General features: G+C 38.7%; 1 protein-coding gene across 1 annotated transcript in view; it reads left to right on the forward strand.

The window, feature by feature from the left end:
• The first annotated feature begins 390 nt into the window (after positions 1–390).
• Positions 391–13,947, forward strand: part of elfn1a (extracellular leucine-rich repeat and fibronectin type III domain containing 1a) — a 66,365-nt gene continuing 52,808 nt past the window's right edge. Inside the window, exon 1 of the mRNA XM_034894722.1 lies at positions 391–1,063. The gene's annotated coding sequence lies outside the window, so the exon portion shown is untranslated. The remainder of the gene's footprint in view (positions 1,064–13,947) is intronic.

Genomic DNA, 13,947 nt, shown 5'->3' on the forward strand with positions numbered 1-13,947 from the left:
GTTTCCATTTCCATTGCATTTTCCTTTTTTACATTTGTGCCTGTGCATGATATAAACAGCTTAGTTATATGATATATTCATTTTTTGTGTACAAATATAACATAACGTGACTATTACAAAAATATGCAGGTGATGTTAAAGGGAACAGAAAGACCCCATATTACATCACATAGTCATCAAATTGCTTGGACACATTAGGCACTTCTTTTGGTGAATAAAGGGCCCCCTGCTGGTAGGACCAATGGACCTTTGTGTGGTAAAAAAATTACTTTCATGCAAATTTAACATGCCCCTAACCATGACTGTAAAATTGAACAATTTCTAGCGCTGTGGTGCAGCCTATGGTCAGAGAAAGAAGGAGGAAAAGTTTGCTCATAGATTGGCTGTTCAAGCCTGAAAGCTCATGTGACGTAGCTGATACTTTTCACTCCGACTGTCTTCATTAACTTGAAAACCTCTCCGGTGTTGTTGTTTTTTATGACACAGCGGCTATCATGCGTTTTCACTTCAACCGGAGGAGTTGTTACCGTAACTCTCCCAGCATCCGTGATGAACCCGCCACCATTTATAGCCTCGCGGTGACAAACAATCTTATTATGAGATTTAAACTTTGCCTCGGCTAGAATGGAGGATCAACATGCGCTCCTTTCGCACTTATTCCCCGCAGCTTCACAACTGATACAGTAATACCTATCCAGCATACGTACCCGCCTCTTTTGATTGCGGTTAAACGCCGGTGTCAGCTCTCGGGTTTAATAGAAAAAAAACCAAGCTGGACTCCGGGTCTGTTCAGCATACATAAAGGCGAGCGGTGAGAGGAGCTCAGCCCTGAATTAAATCACTCACCGCTAAATGGATCTTTGAGACTCTCCCTTGACACAGTCAGCCGAGGCTGTGTGCGTCTGCAACCCGAAAACAGAGATCTGGGATTCTTTTTTTTATGTTTCATTATCGAACAGAACGAACTCCTCTCTCTTTGAAAATATATTGTGTTCGTGGTGACATACAGTAAGCTGCCAGCCTTGCATCGGGAAGAGGCTCTTGCTCCGCGATCGTCAAGCAGGTAAGCTGTTACAGTGTTGATATTTTACACCTCAAAATCGCAGACTTTACAGACAGCATACTGTACGTTATGTCTATTGCATTCACACTGGAACGTGGTACATCTTTATGGTTAAAATGGAGTGTTTTAAATAATATTGGTGACAGTGTTTGTGTGTAGAAGAAAACAGCAACTCTTTTATTGAGCATACACACCATGCAAAATGCTTAGTTGAGTTCGTTTCTGAGAGATCTTTGAAAGCTGACATGTACTGTGCATGGGACATGGCATGGGGCACCCATATATTGCGTGTCCTGTGTTGCAAGTAGTCTTTTCATTTTCTTTCGTATAAGTTCTATCATTCTGAATATTCATTTGACTGAATATTTGTGCATTTTATGACACAATAGATTAGCTTCCACTTGATAAGGCTCCAGGGAATGGAGTGGGTACTTTGCAACTGTAAACCTCTAATAACATCGCCCGCTTTAGATGTCGCTTCAGCACCACTGACAGCTCCCCAGCCGCAATTACTTAACCAGGAAAGGCTGAACTTTTTTTCAGAGATCCACTATAAAATTCTCCTCACATCGGAGTGAGAACTCATGCCAATGGGAAAGTTAGCTTTTACTTGTTATTATTACTGAATAAATAAGTAGATAAAAATCTTTTATTATTAGGCCTACTCAGCCTTCACCACAGCCACAAAATGAGAGTCAGTTTCACAAATCTATGCCAAATAAACCCTGCATTAAGTCATGGCAAATGGTACGATCCTGACAATTTAAGACAAACAATAAATTATCCGGGCATTGCATGGCCTATATCTATTATGTTGACATTACACAGTCTTGTACTTATAGCCCTGTGCAGTTTTACTGAGATTAGCTGAGGATTTTGCTGTGTCTGTGCCATCTGTCTTGGAAATGCGTACTATATACTGCACACTAGATATGTTGATTTATTTGAATTGCACAAGGCTTCATATAGATTGACTGATTTTTTTTTTTTGTCAGCATAGGCCTAATTTCCAAAGATCTTTAGCCAGCTCTGAAAGAAGACTTCCAGATTGTTCTGTCAGGGGAGGATGTGGTGGTGGAATTGGGAAGGATCTGTAGTCCAAAGCATCAGAGTTTATGAAAAAGCTGAAACAATGCCAGGTTTGATATAAATTACATTTGCGGCCACACAGCCAAGGAAATGACAAGCCCATAGGAACAATTATCTGGCTTTCCACTCAGCTGCACTATGGACATAGGTGTAGAAGTGCTGTATCATCTCGGCTCTGCTTAAATAATATGATACTGTCTTAATGACATTTAAAACCAGTAATGCATTTAAAGCTATAGTGCGTAGTTTTTGCCGCCCCCATGGGAAAATCTATGACAACAACACTGTCTGTGCATCATCATTATACAAGCATTCCGTGATCGCGCTTAGCGCCCTCCCCTACGCAGTAGCTAGTAGCCAAGGAGGACATGGTGGATTAAAAATACTTGATGGACTCCTCAGAAGAGGTAATTATCTTCACTTAAGTTTCTGCGCAGGAAAGTCATCAAACTCCACAATCTTCTGAACATAGCCAATACTGAAAAATACAGAGAGAGTTTGGTGGAGCTGAAAGTCCTAGCTTTGTATCCACTATTTTGTCAAAAGTTTGAATGTAATGGACGTTAAAATCATATAAAAAATGTACGGACTAAGCTTTGAGATAAATCTGTTTTATGCCACTACACTGCTGACATTGTATTAATTGTCCGTGGTTACACTCGTTCCAGTCATTTCCTACAGAAGATCAGCCTCAGCTTAGCCTTCACCATCAGTGTGAATCATCATCTTACTTCTTCCAACTTTTAGTGTCTAGAGTTATGACTGTTTCAAAACATCTTCGTTTTGCTGCTGTTGCTAAAGCTGTCTCTTGCATTAGCCTCCACATCTCACTTTTTCTATCCTCGTCTTCCTTATCTTGATTATGCAGCTAGCTGATTAAGTCAGCTATTTTGTATGCAAGTTGCCTTAGCTTGATTCTTTGTGGAGGAGAGAGAGAAAGAGAGAGAGATCGTGCCGAGGATACTGAGAGAATTACAGCTTCTCATGATGGTGAGGAGTGGAAAAGATGAGGCTGCCCTATTCGATAAATTGCTGTTTGAGAGAGACAGATATCCTAAAGGGACAGCGGTTTTGAAAATATGACCAACCCTTTTTAAATGGAAATGGCAGCACACAGAACAGTTTTCCACGGTTCTATTCTGTGGATGACTTAAATAAAAGCAACTAAAAATCTATGTTAGCAAGTTAGTCTGATGTAAATCCAATTGTCTGAAATGAGAAAGATTTTAGAGGCAAGTAGTAGTGTGAGTGTACACAAAAGTTGTAGAGTGCTATGGAGAATAAAAAACCTTAAATCTAAACACATTCTGCATGTAACTGTAGCATGACCAGTTTGAGTCCAGTTGGTGTCTTTCACCATATGTCATTCCTCTTTATATCTCCCATGTTTCCAGTTGATTGTGAACTATACTATACCCCCACATAATCATATTTCATCTATAATGTATTGCTAATTTTGAGTCAGTATATATAGCATTAATGATATGGGTGTTATTACATGTATACTCAGGTCAGTGGTGCCTCCTATTGTGATGATAAAAATGCAGTTTACTGGACACATCGGTTGAAAAACAGCAAAAACATTACACATGCAATGCTTATATGTTCATGTTTTCCAATTGATGTCATATTGTCGAAAAAGTTACCGAGGCTTGGCAAACTTTACGGTGCAGCGATGCTCTGGCTATATGGTTAACAGTGTGTAATCAAAGGGACCAGTCAGGGTTTGTAGATGGAGCTGTGAAACATGGTACAACAGCATGTCATATTTCAGTTCAAGCTCCACAGCTTCCACAACCGTAAAAATTCAAACAGAAACTTCCTGTGCTGCGAGTGGTGTGTGAGCCATTTTACAAGAGCTGTTGCACCACCTTAGTTTCAAAATTCCCATGTGACACTCAGCCGTTTTTGAGAAAAGAAAGAATGAGCTCTTTTTTGTATTGAAGAATAGTAAGGTCATGAAATTGGACACAGAGGGGTAACAAAAAGGAGGGAGAAAATGTAATTATCCTTTCAGTAAGTGCTAAATGTCTGGATTGGATTCAGCAGATATAGTTATGTTTCAACTGGGAAAGCCCAAATGCAGTAGTTTAGTTATAGTCACATTTAACTTGCATTTTTCTTTTAGCAATTGCACATCCGTGTATTTACATTCTGCAGTTACCTCTCTATATGTTAGGACTGAAAACATAAGCATTGCAACTAACACAAAAAAAAAAAATAGAAATGATAATGATACTGATATAGTTACATTTTAATAATAAAGAACTTTGGATTCTAAAATAAAAAATTGTAACTTTTATTGTTTTGTTTATGTGATGATGTAGTAGCTAATCAGAGCTAACAGACACTTATTATCTTAATTTTAAAAACATATGGTAATTAATGCAATATAGCTATTGACCTTTGCTTTGAAGCTTTTCTTCAGTTTTTGCTGTGGACAGACCTGTGAAGAGTCCTTCGTTGTGAAGGACAGAACCATCAATGACACTGTCAGCGTTGCACCTCAGGACAACAGACATGAAAAGGAACTGTTATTGACAGTAATTTAACATTCAGGAAAGGAAGGCAATTGGTTGGGGATTTCCAATATCTAATAAAGGCTGTAACTATCAGATAAAGCTGAAAATACAAAAGAAACGGCCCGGTACATTTTATTTAACCAGTGCAAAACAAAGATGCACTTTTGCTGAGATGATGTCTCCTGGAAAGCATGCAAAAAAAATTAGCAAACTTCAGCTTTATTCAGCAGCTTATCAGTCATTAACTGCACATTGTCTTCACAGAACTGTGGCCTTGTCTCATCTCAGGAAATAAAGTAAATGAGTTTACTTAGGGGAGTTTATTGAAAGTGGCAACAATGGCTCTATGGATTCAATGTACATTTTAAAAGAAGAAAAAAACATTTCAGGTGTAACCATTATTGCTTAGTTCTTTCATTTCTTCTCCTTAAGAACATTTTACATATTTCTTGACAACTAATCAACCCACATGAGCTAAGCAGAATTAAAATGTATGTACTGTACGTGAGAAGAAAGCTGGAGACAGTAAAGTTGAATGAGCTGCTGTGCCATTGACAGGCTGTAAGGATCAACCCGGAGATGTAGGGATTCACTTGAGGGTGTCAATCAGTCTTTTTAATTTAGGAGTGCACAGCAATTAATCCACCCAAGAGTGCCAGAAACGTTTCTATGTAGTTTCCCCAGCCACCTGCTGGCTGCCTGATGATAGATGAAACCCTTTAGTAAACAAGCATCACAAAATGGCAGAGTGAGGCATATTGAACATTGCTCTGTCTCTTCCTTGCCATATTCTCGGCAAAGTAATTAGATGCTGGGATGCAAAACACCATGGCAGTGTATCTGCAGGCACCTGCTCTGCTTGATGAATATCCTGTACATGAGAGCCCATTAAAGCAGGCGATACATAAGCATTCTGTCATAGCTCACTTCAGAAGCAGTTTTTTGTGTGTCAAGGGTCGTCCCCGATTTCCTTTCCTAAATGCATGCTTTTTGTAACATCAGATTACTAATTTGATGATCAGCATAGCAGAATGCACTGTACCTTATGGTGCGTGGGTCAACTTTTCATTAGAAATCAGAAGCATTTCCTCTGTGCGTTGTACACAGCACAAATACTCTGTACATTACCCAACAAACGAAGCACTGGTATAAAAGAACTCTCATCTTCTTATCCATTCCATTTTATGAAACTAAATGCTTTATTAATGATATTAGTTTCAGTAGTCTTAATACTCAGTTTCTATGGCCAGTCTTATTGCTACACTTTGTATCTGTATCAGTTGATGTCATAAAAATATCTGTTTTTGAATGGCATTTTATTCATGTACCGGAAATGATCATAGAATAAAATTACATTTGAACCCCATCTTCAAAAAATATCAAAATTGTCTAAATAAAAGCTCTGTAACTGTAATTAAGGGGGAACCCAATAATCATTGTATACAGACTGTGTTCTATACAGTAAGGTGTCAATCATAAGGAATAGCAGTTAAAGGCCATGGTTATAATTAAGCTATTTATATTGGTTGCAGATACAGGTGTGATTATGTCAATTATTCACTTTCTTTAGTCCAAATGACGCCAGGAAACGATCAAAACAAAGTGCAACCTTGTGACAAAGGCTGTACCTTCTGTCGTAGTCAAAGACATGACAAAAAGATGATGAATGAACAACTGCATATGAGAATTAGTCTCATTCACTGTATATTCCAGACTGCAAATGCTCGTCATCAATCATGAAAGGGATGCTATAAAAATAAGTTGTCAACACATATCCTACTGTTGCTTGATGAGGGACATGATGTGTCATAAATACATACAGTGTCTTGTCAATTGTTTTCTCTGTTCTAAGTAACTGCACCTGAGAGGTTAGAGGCCTGTATTGTTTAATGCTGTTTTAGGTGCACACTTGAGTTTGAATGGAACTGATCTTAGCTGCTTAACCAAACCAAACTATAGGATGAAATGTGGGGTTTTAACAAATTACTTCTAACAGGATTTGTGTTAACGTGCCGTCAGGTGCGAATGAACAAAAATGAAAATGTGCCATGATGACGTACCTTTCATTTATTGTACGTAGCTAATTTTGTGGAACTGCTGTTTCTATAGTATAATAGATTAGGGCTAACATCTAAAGGATTGTAAAAAATAGGATTAGATGTCGTGGTACTCCATTTACTATCAATCATTTTAACAGCTGACAACTACTAAGGCAGTCATGGTACTCTCTGAGCTATACACATGGGCACAAACATGGTCTGCCTCTCTATCTAACACGCTCCCTATCTCTCTCTCTTACACTGAAAAGACAGGGAACCAATCACATTAATTGGTTCCCTGGGGTAAATATAAAACACAAGGAGTAGGTCTGCAAAGTCCAAGACGCTCAAAGTTCACCAAGTAAGAAAATATATTTGAGACTGAGCTGTCAGTCTATCAAATTAAAATAATTTTATACAGCAGACTGTGAATTGCACATCTTTTGTTTAGATAATCATATTAGATTTGATTGCAGTTACAAATAGTTTTATGAAATGTAGCTGATTAGATCTTTGATTGGGAACATGATAGGCAGTTTGCGGTTTCCTACCAATTATGAAATTTAAAGCAACAGCCTTTAAAAATGACTCATGCTCTGTGAATAAAGTTACTTCCACATGCCACATTGAAGGCAAATGCTTTTCATTAAACAGTAACAAAAGTATTTGAGGTAAATAGATGCCAAAAGTTGTATAATGGTAATCAAAACATGGCCCTCATCCAAATGAATGTTAATGACACTACTCTGTGCTCCTAAACGGCTGATCCAATGATGTACTGAGGAAACTAACCTGTTCAATGATTTCTATAAACATGAAACACTACATGTGGCTGTTTCTCCTCAACACTGCCAGCATGCAACAGTGTGGGTCTTTGACACTCTGTATTTCTACCCTTCACTTTTTGATGAAGACTTGTAGTGCCATCCTCTATTCCTCTGCGTAACAAAAATGTTCAATAACTGAAAACTGTTAATTGAAGTATTTCTGTGTTTTTATCTCTAAAGCAAATTGTTCAACCATTAGCCCAGATATTTTGTGATTATCTTAGAAAGGCTGCATGTCAGTCCCAATCCATTCAGGTCAAAAACAACACACTAAATTTTTAGTTTGTTTGACTAGAATATTCTGCCTGCTACATTCTGAACAAATGAGCCGTAAACAGTGATATAGCTTGTTTTTTACACAATTACACCATCTAATTGCTGCACTTTTTTTAGTACTCACAACACCTGGAGCAAGGGTTGGTTTAAAAACTTTGAATTGGAGGGAGGAGGGGGGCAGACTGGAGCACAGATTCAATGACATTTTGGAAAAATGTGTTAAGAGCCAAATCGAAGTCCTGGTTTTTGGTATCAGTAAACTGAACATTATGCATAGCTACAATGTGTATTCAGTGTAATGAATGGATGCCACACTTCAAATATTGTAAAATGAAATAATATGGTAAATGGAGAAATTATAAGACAATGAGTCCCACACACAATCATGTCAGAATGTCCTTACACTGCTTACAAACATACAAGCCCTCTGTACACTCGTAGTCCACTCACAATGTTGCTGGTTAATGTCTCTACTTTTTGTGTCGGGGGCTTGATTTTGGAGCTAGTTTTGCTCCGTGCACCCAATTTCCTCTCACCGACTGAACAAACATTTTAGTGTACAATCACCCAAAGTGAAAGACAAGGAGCAATCAGATGATCAGTCCAGGGTTCATCTTCACTTTGATGGTGTTTGAAGGTCATCCCTTGATCTTACTTCACACAGCAGCCAACCACATTGTTGTCCACAGGTCTTATGGATGATTTGAGCAAGCTGATTGCTTCCCGTTGAGAAAGTTTTTAAGAAGCCATAAAGGGGACAGACTGCAATGTTAGTGAATGCTTGGCGGCTGATGGGCAACCCCCATAAATATCCAGCTGACCCAAAATGACAAGGTCTACATCAGACAAGTCACCCAACTTTTCTATTAATGAAAACAACAAAATTTAAAAAGTGGCTTGTTTAGTACATATTTTTCCCTGTAGCTTTCAGTTTCGGCCACCCATCGCTAGCAGATGGTCCAACCCAACACAAATTGCGCCATCCCCCACCCTTTTGCACCACACCTGACCCTACCCCCAAGATCACAGATAGGATTATTGCGGACAACAAGCTATTTAAAGCTCTTGTGAATGCAAACAGATTCAGAAAATGGATCACAATGAGCTGAGGACAAAAACACGGAGCACTAGCTGGAAGAACAAAAATCTAAGAGTTTCCCTCCAGACCAGTCAGGTGAAGAAACAAAGTGAGTAAATCTACTGAAATGGCCACCATCTTGGTAGAGTGTGATGTGTAAGATGAGAAAGCAGAGGTTATGTGTTATGTTAGGATTTTAAAAAACAGTGACTATCTGTACATCCTTGCCAAGCGCACACCAGTACAGAAGGCATCAATAAGTTGTTGTACGGGGGGGTCATGCATTTTTTTCCCAATCATTTTAGACAAATTGCTTGCTGGTGACGGGAGGGTCAAGTCTAATTTGACTAAAGATCCAAAAACTCCTCCGGTAGCCCCTTAAATAAAAAACATTCAGTTCATTTTGTGTGCAATTATCATGCTTAGGTACCTATTTCAGGCACTTTACTTGAGTATTTCCATTGCATGCTACCTTATACTTGTACTCCACTACATATCAGTGAAAAGTATTGTACATCCTGCCTTATTTTTCAGTACTTTTACTTACTTTACTACTTTACTTTACTTACTTAATAATGCCATATATGAGTGATCATTTCCAGTTCCTGCAATACCAGCTTCATAACTCAGTGTGCAGCTGTTGTGACAGAAGGCTTTTATCACACAACAATCCCCAGCATCTGTTTCACTAGTGAAGCTCGGCATCATTGCGTCCTTAAAGATGGTGGAAAAACAAAGTCTACATTCCAAAACTAAATTCTCTCTTTTTCTTTTGGGGACATTTAATGTTTCTGTAGGAAAAAAATGAAGCATCATTGCCTCAACTAAGCTTCTCACAGGGACCAATAGCTTACAATATCACAGAGTATGGATTCACAAAGTCAAGCTTAAAATTAGAAAATGGCTACTTTAAATAAGAGCTGAGAAAAGCAGGTTTGAAATAATAGGGTGTCTGACTCATCAATAATTTCATCAGCCATGTGTCTAGCCATTACAACATGTAGATGACTTTGCTTGTTGCACTGTGGGGATCAAAGGTCAGTTTTGCAAGGAAATAATTTAGTACGTCTTTTGATGGCTATTGACTTTCAGTGTGCAAGCTGCCAGAATACCTCTAATGCATCTCTACATCTCAACTTAAAAGCCTTCAAGCATCTCCGTCAACATGGTGTATGGCTTTCAAGTTTTGGCAAGAGAGCAACTTTGCTTACCTAAGCACATGTGTCCTGTCATGATTAAAGAGTGCAACATATTTTAGAGTCAAAGCAATGGCTGTTCACAGGCTTGAAAAGAGCTGCTCCAATCTCAATCAGTGAATCAACAGATTAACAGTGAGAAAGTGAAGATAGGACATTGTTACCATAGAAACTGCTCCAAAACTTAGAGCAAACATACTAGCATCTACTTACAAAAATGTGCCAGTATTCACACCATTAGCTGGCCAGAGTGTACGATAACACTGCATACTTGACTTAATGTTCAGTGAAACTATCCAAGCCTTTAATATAATGAAAATTACTTAAAGAGCCTGAAATATAGTCATCTAAATGGATTCATGAAAAGGCCTAGGTGTAAGTGCTTTACACAACATAAGGAACCTTGAAAAAATATACATTTATTAGGACTTAAACTGTTCCCACTGACTCATGTGTGTTTCTGCAGTTGTTTTGAGGGGTGTCCTTTACAGAGGGATTGATTGCAGAGCAACAAAGCGAGGCAGAACGCTGGACTTTCAAAGCAATAACTGAACCGAGCCACATCAACTGGAAAATATCACTATATTTGGTACGCCCTGAGCAATGAAGTCAGTGTTGGACTGTGCCAAGTTTTGAAAGTGCCGTTTTCCAAATATTACAGATCATGACTCAGATCGGATGCAAGACCTTTCTTGGCAGATTACTTGGTGCTTACAGCAGCAAATCAGAAACATATCAACTGCTGAGAGCTGATGTCTCTGAACAACAGCCAGATGAGTAACATTTTGCAAATATAACTTATTTCTCCCATCCCAACAGCTGATGGAAACACAGAAAGGTGTTCTGGTGGCATGAGCATTTTTGCACAAGGCATTTATTTTTTGGGGGGATTATTATCCAGGTTGACAGCTGGCAAGAAAAGTGGTCCATTCCCAGCTGCACAGCATAAATCTGATGTTCCACCTGTTGTCTCTTCACTCACACCCTCCATTGCTCATTATACAGCGCTGCCTTTTAGGCCAAATCAGCTCAGCCTGGTGATCACCCACTGTGAGACCAGAGCACAGTGAGAGAACGGATCTGGGGTGCCAGATTGTCAGGCCTGTGAGGTGTTATTCCTTTAATAAATATGTGTAAGGCTTGTGTGCCAATTATGATTTCCCACTTCTTTAGTACAACCAAAAGGAATCTCTGTAAAGCTATGCAAAGTAAAAAAAATGTACAGTTATATGTGCTACATAAAATGAACAGGAAAAAGGCGTCAGGTTAGCTTACAGTGCTATCAGGAGGTACTTACCACTCTTACAGTCTTTTTCATCTTTAAACCAAGGTGAGAAACTCAACCACTTGAAATCAGCAAAATCAAGATTACCCCTTTAAGGAAAATTCATCTTTTCAATCCAGGGCTAAGGCAGCATTAAAACTAGTCTGTGTCTGCTGGATGTAGACCTAACAGTCCTGTCTGTCTTAATGTAAAACCTCCCTACACAGTCGTAAAACACAGTGCTAGTCTGTAAAATTCAGCAAAATTGTCCTTTTAAAAAAGGAAAAATCTAAATGTAGGAGCTTTTCACAACCTGTCTGAATTTAAATCTACCCAACCACTTTAGTTAAAATACAAATGTCAAGGATTTCATATTTAGAACATGCTGCCAAAACCACATAAACCTGAAAGAAAAACCAAGCAGAACACCGAATCATGTGTGCGTCTGATGGGATCTGTTAAACACGGAGAAACCATCAAAATCATGAGGCTCGATAATATTTATTGAAATTATAAAAGAGATCATACAAATCCTTACACAGCTATGCTGGAAAGCAGTCTCTGCTGCTTTTACAGAGGTGTATTTCCCTGCCTCATGGTCTACCATGTACTGGAAGTTAGTGACTAAACTGAATAGCCTGCAGTCACATCTGAAAATTATGATCAGATTACATTAACTTTAAATGTACAGGCTTTTTGAGTTTTGTGGTCTCCCTCTTCAGGTGCTTATGCAGCTACTACAAATAGAGAGAATCATGGCTCTCTAGTGGTTAAAGTGCAATTCAGAAGGTTGATGAATACCAAAGCCTCATGCTGTCAGGGCAGTAAATAATCTGCAAATGAAGAGTGGAGCAGAGTGCTCACCTTATGATATAATGTATCCAGATCTCAGCTCACTCGCAAAAGATGTACGTAGAAGATTTTCATCCGTAAAATACATTAAATAAAATACAGTGACTTGCATGCCACAGGCACTTTGCACACAAAAAATCAAGGAAAGCAAGTCCTTTCCTTCTCCTTTTCTTGGCTTGGAACTTGGAACACCTTGTCACTGATTTGATGCACAAAGAGAAGGCACCCTATGACCTGGGAGTGATGATTGCCAGGACACCATAGTGATGTGTCCTCCCTCCAGAGGACACATCACTAGAGGAAATAGACTACGAGTATAGATGATCTCAGTGAAGTACTATAGATCAGCTCACCTCCACCCTATGACCTGGGAGTGATGATTGCCAGGACACCATAGTGATGTGTCCTCCCTCCAGAAGACACCTCACTAGCGGAAATAGACCACGAATATAGATGATCTCAGTGCAGTACTATAGATCACCTCACCTCCAGGGAAAATGAGAAGTGTTTTAGCGAAGTATAAGTGAGAAATGACTGCTCTGCAGCCAACTTGGCTTCAACTAATAGTTTTTACAGTATGATCCTATATAGTCTGAATGAAAGGACAGCAAATATGACTCCCTGTAGCATTAAAATAGAAGAACACAACTCAGGCCCTTCAGTATCCTCAGAGTGCTCAGTGGAGTGCTGAATAAACTGCAGGAATAAGCCTGAGCAGTGAATATTACTACAAAATATACTGTGTATGTTTTATTCAAGGACAGGGCCTCTCTTGAGGGCCAGAGTGCCTATTAGCCCTGTGGGTGTGCCTGCGATGACTCCCATCCGATTTGCCGCAGGCACAGTCCCTCTGTCAATTCCTCTGGGTTGTGCCTCCGGTCCCTTCTCCAGGGAAGTTTTCAAAGAAGTACATCTGTTATGTCACAGTAATGCCAGTCATAACATGATGATGAACTTGTTTTGTTTTTATTTGCAAATTAACAAAAACATTTCTCAACTGATTAGGATATAAAATGCAACCATCATTACGATGATTGGCCTAATTTTAATAATACTAAACAGTATGTTAATTTGAGTTGATTAACTATAGCCTTATTCTTGTGGTAGCTACAATGTTTTTCCATTAATCAATAATAAATTGAACTTTCCAACATTAATCATGCATTTTAGTTTCAGTCATTCCATAACGGGAATAAACATATTCATGGAAATGTGTGTGAGACAACCCTTCAATTTAGCAACGTAATGCAAAATTAGCTTTATTATAATTACATTAATCACAGCATAAAGGAGGTTGAAATTTCAATTAATTTTCTTTGATAGTCTTCTAAGATATGAGCCTGATTAAAAATTATAATCCATTTTGACCAGCGTATAAATCCACATAAAAAAAGTCCATGAGGAAAAGGGCACACTGTAGTGAACATTAGGCTCTGTTATTAGAGGTTCAAGCCAGACTAACTGCATCCTTTTCTGTCTATTCTGATTTGCACAGCTAAGTACTTGCCTAGTGCTACGTGCAAGTGTCACTGTACTTATAATTAAAAACGGTAGGTCTTTCACTTTTCATTATTCTTGCTGTTTAAGGATTTTCATAACTCCCATTTGGCTGATTTGATCTCATTACAAAGATGTACTATGTGAATGGCTCTGGCTGGACTGAGACATTGAGTACTGCATACAACAACGGGCAGGCTACTCTTAATAATTAGAATGCATACATTAACGCTGGGAATATTGA

Source organism: Etheostoma cragini, chromosome 15 (genome assembly GCF_013103735.1).
Source record: "Etheostoma cragini isolate CJK2018 chromosome 15, CSU_Ecrag_1.0, whole genome shotgun sequence".
Classification (NCBI taxonomy): Eukaryota; Metazoa; Chordata; class Actinopteri; order Perciformes; family Percidae; genus Etheostoma; species Etheostoma cragini.